At 40.3% G+C, this 9811-nt stretch overlaps 1 protein-coding gene across 3 annotated transcripts in view; it reads right to left on the bottom strand.

Moving 5' to 3' along the window:
• Positions 1–6875: 6875 nt before the first annotated feature.
• Positions 6876–9811, bottom strand: part of DAB2 (DAB adaptor protein 2) — a 50932-nt gene continuing 47996 nt past the window's right edge. For 2 of the 3 annotated variants that reach the window (XM_077896146.1, XM_077896144.1), the window contains one exon: positions 6876–8634. The gene's annotated coding sequence lies outside the window, so the exon portion shown is untranslated. The remainder of the gene's footprint in view (positions 8635–9811) is intronic. The other variant, XM_077896145.1, reaches the window with a different exon arrangement.

Below are 9811 nucleotides of genomic sequence, written 5' to 3'. Positions count from 1 at the left end.
ATGTTGGTAATGTGAGAATATTGCCTCTCCTGCTGGATCAGAGCAGTTGTGAGAGGGAGAGAGGCAGAGCGGGGAGAGGCGGGCCTGGAGATGAGTTTACGAAGTAGTCTTTCAGGCCACCCTTTGGAATGGGGCCAGCATGGTAAGTAGGTTGAGGTCAGAGACAGATGTTTCTTTCCTTGCCATCTGGAACTCTGGGAGAGCAACTTCCAGGCTTTCTCAGTATGGGGGAAGCCAAACCAGAACAAAAGTGGTTGTGGTGTGTAGTTGGGCAGAGGAAGGACTGATTTTGGCTTCCTAGGTTTCTTTGGCTGTTTTGGGCCATAGAGGATACCAAGAAGTTCCCGGGCCCTGAGGAGGGATAGGGGAAGGGATAGCTGGTAAACTAGCTGACAGGTTTGCTCTGTGAAGGATGATGTGGCCCTGGAATTGAGGGCAGAGATGCAAAGGCACTCATAGCAGATCCCTGGAGTCTAGTCAATGATGCCTGAGATGGGGGTCCAGGCTGCAGGGAGAACCACCCAGCCTTGCAGGCCACTCAGCTGCATGGAGAGGAACAGACTCTCCATTCTTTAGCCAAGAGTATTCATTACAGATCCCACAAGGTAGTAGCCACGTAGATGGGGTATATGCTATAGAGATGGGAAGAATCAGAGGACACTACAAGGACCTATCTGAGAATCTAAACCCCTTCTCAACTTTCTTCTCTCCCATCAAATTAACCATTACAGAGAAGAGCAGAAAAAGGGGAAGAAATATGAAATACTGGGCACATAGCCAAGAAAGAAAGTATCCTTAGAGGGAGTGATCACGGCTAGAGTGGGGTTGCAAGACCAGACTAAATGTTGGCATTCATACCCAGCAGAATAGAGACCTGTGACGAAGAGCACACTAGGGAAAGAAAGAAAAGGGAGAGAGAAAGGGAGAGGGAAAGAAAGAGAAAGAAAGGAAGAAAGAAAGAAGAAAGAAAGAGAAAGAGAAAGAAAGAAAGAAAGAAAGAAAGAAAGAAAGAAAGAAAGAAAGAAAGAAAGAAGAATGTGGATATATTTTTTCTCTCCACCCCAGTGTAGTGTAAGCAAATTTTTGACCCAGTTTAAGAAAAACGTTTTTTTTTTTTCTTCTCCAGACATGTTTTGCTAATTCTTTTTCTGTAGGGGAAGGGCCAGTCGTAATTACAGATGATTTAACTCAGGAACTTAATCCTATTTTTGGTCTGGCATCATCTCCTTCATTTTTTCCCCTTTACTGATCTGTGCTTTTCCTATCATGGGGGTTTTGTGTGAATTGTTGGGCTGCAAGACATCTCTCTGCTCTGTGATCACTTGTTCAGTTTCCAATCTCTACAGTGCAAAGGATTGTGTTTGTCAAAGGATTGTGTTTGTCAAATTAGAAGAATGAAGAAAGTCATCACCACTAATAGGTTTTTTAAACCCCGAAGAACTGAGAAGGAGAGAATGAGAAAGCACTGAGTAAAACAAACTGTGTCATGAGTACATAATTTTGATCCAATTCATTAAGAGCATGATCCCATTGGTGTTTGAGTTTTGTGAAAAATATACAACAGTAATAGTTATAAAATTGGGCTCCTCATTGACCGTGGGACACCCAATTGGCCTGCTTGTGAGCAGATGCAGGATGATTTGTTATTGATAATGTAGAAGATATTGGGAGAACATTACTCACAGCCCATCTTTCATTGTGAGCAGCTCATAGCTTACGTGAAACATTCTGATGGAAAATACCTGAATTAGAATGTACTGTGTGAGGTTAGATTGATGCGTTGCATTTATAATAACTAGATAATTCAAACTTCTAAGTGACACTTAATTCATTCTGAGAATGTGCCCTGAAAAGCCCAAAGAGGGACCAATTTGCCTAATTAAACATAAGCATAAATATATCATGATAGGCATACTGCGTGTAGGAAGTAGAAGAGGAAAAAAGTACTAAGAAGAGAATAAAACCTTGGTGAATGTGAGACAAGCCAGTGGAAATAGGCACTGGGGCCAGTTTTTGGAGGTAGTGGAGTGCTGGAGTGAATTTGAGGTTAACTGCAAGGACACTGGCCATTTCAGCCACTTACTAGCTCAGCGACTTTGGGGAGTTCCTTAAAGGTTCTGTGCCACAGTGTCTTCTTCCATAAAATGCTGGTGGTGGTAGCAGCCTACCTCATAGGACTGACATGGAAATTAAATTGTTTATTGTAACGCACTCAGAATAGTGTCTGTTGTGTGGTAAATGCTGGGGAGGTGTTTGTTGTTATTATTCAGTGACTTCTGTGGACCGTCCCTGCATCCAGTCTGGTTTTCCAGATTTGGTAGTTGGGCTCGCAGTGAAGAGAGATGAAGGATTGTGAAGTGTGTCAGGTAGTAACAGTTCAGAATTCCACAGTCCTTTCTCTGCCATGCTTCCAACTGAGATGGCAGACATCCCTTCAAGGCCAAGTTAGGTTATACCAACAATAAAGCCACCTGGACAGTGGCTTTTAGTTCACCCGCCTTTCTACTTCTTATTGCTCTGATAACCCTCATGGTACCAACACACAGAAACTAGTCCTCTGCATTCTTGAGCTTACACCTTCTAGTCCAGGTACCTTGGCACTGGCTTTGCTGACTGTGCCTTCCGTGTGTGTGCTTCTCTTCTGCCCTGAAGGTACTATGTCGTCAAAGACCGCTGTGATCTGCCCTGGGAGGCAATCCAGCTTAGGGTTAAACTATCACCCAGGCATGTGGGAGACACATTGACTAATCCATCACCCATTTCCAAGGCCCTCTTGCCAAGGCCAGCTTCAAGGGCATGTGACCAGTTTAGTCGGACAGGGCTCAAACACTCGGGAAGGCCCCATGTTTGGTTTAATATTCTCCCAGTGCCACTTTGGAATTCTTAATTCTGTGCTTGGACTTTTGTTTTGAAAGCAAGTTTGATTGGAAAATGGAGCACGCACATGAACAGAGGAAATGCTCACTGTGTCCCTTGTACTATGCCGCCACATTTGCACAGAATGTTTCTGTTGCCCCATGAACATGTAATTTAGGTGGACCCGTGATGTGTGGGAGTTCAGTGAGTCAAAGCCAAAGTGAGTATGAGGTAGATGTCTGTTGCCCATCACTGTGTAAGTGACAGCCCTGAGAGGTCATACGCTCCATTTGAACCAGAACTTACTTCCAACACAAAAAGAAACACAAATGACCAAGAAACACTATCATATCTTTTTTACTAGTGGTGTCACTTCTCTGCATTAGCCATCTACTTACGCTGAAAATAATAATATGAAAGGAAAGAAAAAGATAGAACCACTCGTATTTCTTCTTTTCACCATTTCTCTTTACTCATTAGTGAACTAAAGGTAGCATGTACTGATAGAATGTTCATGTATCAAGAAGTGAATTAAGAACAGTTGAGTTCGTTTTGTGCAGTGTTTCTACTGTTCTGGTAGGAATGAAATACATATGTTAAGTATATATGCATGTATGAGTTCTGAAATACAAGTTGCATGATTTCAGCAATTCCAGTTACCAGCTAAAGATTAGCAATAAAATTCACACGAACACTTTAAAATTCTATTTCTTTTTTACTTAGAACAACATTAAATAGCAAATAAAATATGTTATAATAAGAAAAAGGTTGCAGAAGAAAGGATATGTTCATGCATTAGTGTCTTTAATAGCATTTTCCGCCCTGGTTTGTGAATAATGAGCCCTCTATTTTTATTTTGTCCTATGCCCCATAAATTATTTAGCCAGCCATGTCTCTTCCTTAACTATTTTCATTATAGAGGTTGGCAAAGCTAAAAACTTGACTTCCCAGCATCCTTTGCAATTAGCAATAGCCATGTGACCAAATTCTGGCCAATGAGACATAGTGAAGTAGTTGGGAAGCCTGGAGGAAAACTGAAATTACTGGTTCAAGGAGCAGACCTTGGCTGTGCTGCACTTTCCTGTTCTGAACCTCCTTCAACACTAACATCATATTTGGAGCTATGCAGCCATCTTGTGACCATTAGGCAATAAACGAGAACAGAAAGCCAAAAGGCTACAAAAGTTGGAGTGAAAAAGCTAAAAAAGAGTCAATGTCCTTGAGAGCCTTGTTGAGCTGTTCATCCAATACCAGCAGCCCTCAATCAAGACTTTTTATGTGAGAAAAATAACTTGCTACTAATTTTAATCCCTGTAAGCCTTTCCATTGATGTAGTCTTTTTATTGCCAATGGCCACGTGGGCTATAGGGTGCCTACCTGTTCTCAGGGCTTTTTATAAAAAAAAAAGACAACTCCTCCTGCTTCTAACTATCATTTCCATCATCAAGTCTCTAGGCCAGTCTCTTACGCTAGTGAGGGAGGTGGGGAGGTAAATGTCACATCAGCTTTCCATTCCTGGTCCCTTCCCTCTCCATTTGCTCCTGTGATCCAGCACTCCTCTTAGTGCCCCCCAAACAGAAGGCTTTGTGATGATCAATCAGTGTAAGTGCGTACCTGGTAGAGGCAGCCTCAGACACACCCCAGAACCATTCACAGCTCAGCCTCAGCCCAGTCAGGTCATCATGTAACTTCTACAATGGCAATAACTTCACTTTCTCACAATTAAGGTAAAATAATAGTGATTGAAGTTAACCAAAATGAAAAGAGAATTGACATCAAACCCCATAAGTAACATCAGAAGAAAACTTAGTTATGGAGACTTTCAGAATCATTTTTTGTTTGCTTGTTTGTTTTGTTTTGTTTTCTTTTCTTTTATAACCATCTCAACTTTGGTCAAGGCAGAAACCCAGTTTCTTTGCCACCGAGTAGCCCACACTGTCATCTCCTTGGAGACTGGCACTCATATGATTTCAGCACAATAGAGGTTTAGTAATTAAGTACATAATTCCAGAAAAGCAAGGGCAAACAGGGGGCTCAGATCCTCATTAGGTGAGATGACACATGGCTGGCCCTTGGCCATCAGCCTGGCTATTATTAGGACATGTTAACAAGGCTGCTGCTGTCACACCGCTTTGTGTGTGTCTAAGTTTGGCATATCAATTTAGAACTGAGTCTTAGTTATTTTTATTAGAAGAAAGTTAGTTGAAACAACATTTCCCAGCAAGAATTAAATGTTTTATTATTTAGCAATTTCCTCCAAATGGTAATAGCTTAAATATTTACCAGGGACTTTTAGGGAGCTCCTGTCTTTTACTAGATGACTTTGTATTGAACTTTATCTGGGAACATGGGTCAAAGTCCTCACTCATCAGCTTATTGCAAAGTCAACCAAACTTCTGAGTTAGCTACATTTTCTGTTTTTTCCCCTCCCTGCTTTCAGCACAGGAAAGACACAGAATTTGCTGTGTTTGGCTCTCTCTAGATACCATGGTTAACATTCTGATGGAGGAATTTGAAATCACAGACTGAAAAGATATCCCTACCACAATGCAGTTTTACAATAAAATACCACAGCAATCACTCCAGAGTTGGAATAGATTTTAAAGCGTGGAAGTCACCCTCAGATGAGATGAAACCATGACAGATTTCACCCTATAGGATTATGATATCAATTGGATGAAATTATGTTGTGTAAATGGTAAAGCACCTCATAGATGCAAGATTATCTTGAGAAAATCAGTACCTTCTCCTTTTGTATTGCCTTTATGTGAGGAATTTGAGGGCATGCTGGCTGTTAAAGTCCAGCTTTTAGTTTAGATCTGATGCCTAAAAGAAACCGTCCTCCTGGTATAATAGGGTCATCATAAGAGCTGAACTTCTGATATACAGGTGTGACAAGTACTGTTACTAAATAACCTTACAAAGAAGAGATCTGTTTCCACTTTGCAGAGACACTTCAGTAAGCACCTCTCCCTGCTTGGCCAACAGTAGTTCCTACTACATTGAAATGAATGTCCTCCCCTTGTACACATGAGCAAGGGTTAACCTCCGGCAAGATCTTACAGATTAAGTCACATGGAAACAGCGCACTGAGTCAGTGGGTTAGACACATTGCAGAGCATCTGTATAAGCCAGATAATTTGTGCAACATGCTCTTATCAGCAGCCTTCTCCAGCACATCTGTGGCTTACTGGAAGCTGCTTTTGTGTGGAGTCTATTTTTCTATATTCTACTCAGTGTTGGCAGAAAGGGACCAAATGTTTCAATTAAGAGGAAAGGTAAGGCAGTGATAATGAAGAACCTATACTCATAAATACCCATCAATGACACCCATCTGTTTCCAAGTTTGTCTTAATCCTTAGAAAAGTTTAAGATCAAGACTTTTGTACTGAAGCAAGGCCTGCCTTGAGGTCATCTTCCCAGTAGATCTAGGTCTTTTTGGAAAAAAAAAAGAGAGAGAGAGAGAGAGAGAGAGAGAGAGCCAGCCTTGAACATTTATACTAGGGCAGAGTATTTAAGAGTGTCCTTGTGGTCCATCATGGACCTGCCTACCTCACACAGAAGTTCTCCTAATGGCCTCCACCAGGCCAGATCAGGCCACATAGTTGTGAGCTCTTGGTGAGGTCAAACATGACTGAATCAAGAACAAGGAGAGGTAAAGGGTAGAAGGTATGACCCAAGGGTTCAAAATGATTTTTGTACTAGATTTCAGTAGAGGTCATTCTGATACAGGTCATATCCCTTGGATTCCCATTAAACTCCCAGGAAGGGAATACGTGTATTTCAGAGAGAGGAGAATAAGGCATTAAAAGATAACAGACAATTAAAAAAAAAGATAACAGACAATAGTTTACTCATAGTCCTATTTCACAGATTTCCACCTTCTCTTCATCTTTGTGGCAATCCAGAATGTACTAATATTTTCTCACCTTAGACCGATAGATCTTATACCTTGACTCTAACACATCAACTCAAAGTTGGGATCGACTGTAAGAATAAATTGATGCTAACACATGAAATTCGCCATTCCAGTTTATTGAAATGAGTAAATTTATAGCTTTATTTGCATACAGAAAAGTGCACAATAAGTATGTACAAAACAGTTGTGTGGCTGATCATCATTTTCAAAATTTGTCTACTTCCAAAAATTTAACTACCTTGAAATAATTGCCTCCAGGTGAGCATATTCAGGTATTTGGACACATAAAACACTATTTTAAGTCTGTGTTTATAATGACTGAGTAGGAAGCCAGATGGGAAAGTATGCCATACATGATCAGCTATTACCATTAAACATAAAACCACAGGACTTTAGCTTGGACTACTTGGGGCTAATCAATAAAGGTTCAGGAGGTCACCATCTTATTGAGATCCTGAGCAGTCATTCTCTTCTACTGAAAGGTAACATTGTATGGTTGATTATCACCCACAGAACCTGAGTATTAGAGGTCAAGAGACAACATTTAAAAACCCAACATAAACATAACAAAATGAAACTCATTTTGGCAGGAACAAATCCTTCAGAACTGCTAACAATATGACTGGAAATGAACTGGGAGAGTTTCCAAGGTTATAAGGAAAAAAATACTGCAGACATTAGATTTTCAATGATAACACCACATGCTCGTTCTGCAGCTTCTCTCCTCTCACCCACCCACCCATTTATCCTCCTACTAACTGTGAGATTGTGGCTTCAAGCAAGTTTTCCAGTTACTTGATAAAGGTCTAGCATGACCAAATAAGCACCTAATATGTTTGGCACAATCACATGGAACTTTCTGATGTGTTGCTCTTCAGAGTATAGTCCTTCATTGATGAGGTCAATTTTTCTTTCATTTTCTTCAACATGAACTGCTCTTCTGGAACTTCAGCTCAAGAGGATGGCCTCCTACTCCATGGAAAGGATAAAGGGTGTGTCCATTTGCAATCTTAGTTATGGGGTTTAGCAATTACTGAGAAGGCAGAGACATTTCAGATCCATGAATCATTAGATTTTTTTTTTTTTTTTTTGCCCCATAAAACTCTGTTGCTTGTGAAAGGGAAGTTATGTTATATGAACCTGGGAACAAAACTGACTGAAAAAAGAATCAGAGGGAAGAAGAGAGGAGAGACAAGTAATGCTTTTCCCTCATTTGCACGATCTAGCAGGAGATTAGAAAAAAAATTTTTTTTTGCCCTTCAGAGAAAATAATATTCAAGAAGAGAAGTTATATTTTAAAAAAGGTTTGTAAGTGTGTCAGATTCCCAAGTGTCTAAGAGAAGTTGGACTTGCTTCCATTTTACTTTAAAAATTCTCTATAAATGTGGATATGAAGCAAGATTAAAAAACATGCCTGCTTTTAACTTTTAGGTTTTATGCTGTAAAACGGAACCCCAGACAACTTTGAACAGTAAGGATTTTAAAATTTATTCAAAACAGTGTCATCTGAGGAGTTGTGGTGGCTGCGTCTCCTAACCAGAGGGTACGCAGTAGAGTGTTCTAGAAGGTTCTAGGAACACAATAGGCAATGGTTCAAGTGGGGAAACTACTTCATTTACATTTAAGCTAGAGAATTTAGGTTCTTAATTTATTTAAAGCCATAGATTCAGTTTAGCTTTAATCTAAACAGAAAAGTGAAAGGCATTTTACAAGTGGAAGAGGCAACAAGAAATAAGGCAACAGATAATATGTCAAAGCTGGAACAAGAGCAGAGGTCAGGACGTGTCTGGCTATTAGCTTTGTCCTTGAGTACTAAGGCCAACCTTTTTGTTCCTCTGGGTAGTCAGCATATCAAGTTCCTAGAGAAGTGCAAAGAAGAAACAAACCATGGTTATAACTTTTGGATTAAATATCGATGTATTAAATATCAAGTCATCATTTTAAAACCTCAATAATAGTATCTCCTAGGGCTCATGTGAGAGGCTTTAGTAAGATAATAAATAAATACAGAACCTGTAATAAAGTGATTAACACCCATGTTCAATAATGTTAGCTATTTTCTCCCATGATAATGCTCCCCAACCCCCAATCCCAAACTGTAAGTTTAGCAAGTTCACCAAAATAATCTTTCCTTCATGATCTAAGAAAGAAAGGGCCTCCAAGGAGACCTTTCATCAATTCAGTTTAGTGCAAAGAGTCCTCCTCGACTCTGGATGCAGTTTATTCCTTTCCATCTGTCCATATTTACCTCCCTTGGAGATGAGGTGAAAATGAGTCTCTGATAAGACTTCTAGCCCTTCAGTATATTTTACTGTTCTCTCAGCATTAGAAACTGCAGGCTTTCTGAAACATGGAGCTCTTCCTCAGCATCTGAGGGGAATTCTTAGGGCTAGAGCAGAGCCCAAGAACTTGTCTTTTCAATAATCTCAGCCTGTTCTCTGAAGCAGACTTTACAGAAAAGCCCTTTAAGAAATATTGTAATTCTAGAAGTCAAGTGAGGGGCAACAATCCAAATTGCATATAAAGTCAATATATTGTTCATGTCAGATTTAAGATGTTTATCTACTTAAAATAATTAAATTCTAGATGGGTCAAGACAGAGTTTAGGAGTCCCACCTGGATGGGGCAAGGCTGAAAAAAAAAGGGGGGGGGGTTGGTTCCTTTCATCCTTTTTATTGTTCTCCCCTACCAGCTATGACCCTTCCTCCTCTAAAATGTGGACAAGTCTTCTTCCACTGACTTCAATCTTCTAAGATCAAATGAAGCTGCTTCCACTCACTGCTGATAAAGAAAAGGTCATGCCAAGCCCTCCCATGGTCTCAGTCTCAGGTAACAGTTACACCTAATAACTCACCTAGGATAAAGTATACTAGTGAAAGCCACCTGCAGACTCATCTGGTCATATGCTGCTTTTGAAGAAGCTATGAGCAACTGTCACCACTTTCGCATTCAATATCCTCAGACTAGTTTAGACTGCTTTTGAGATCACTCAAAGAGAAATAAGTTGATTTGGGAGGCAGCATATGTTTAGCGGAC

The sequence above is a fragment of the Canis aureus genome, chromosome 4 (assembly GCF_053574225.1).
Source record: "Canis aureus isolate CA01 chromosome 4, VMU_Caureus_v.1.0, whole genome shotgun sequence".
NCBI classification, from domain to species: domain Eukaryota; kingdom Metazoa; phylum Chordata; class Mammalia; order Carnivora; family Canidae; genus Canis; species Canis aureus.
This window is presented reverse-complemented; position numbering and strand designations above follow the sequence as displayed.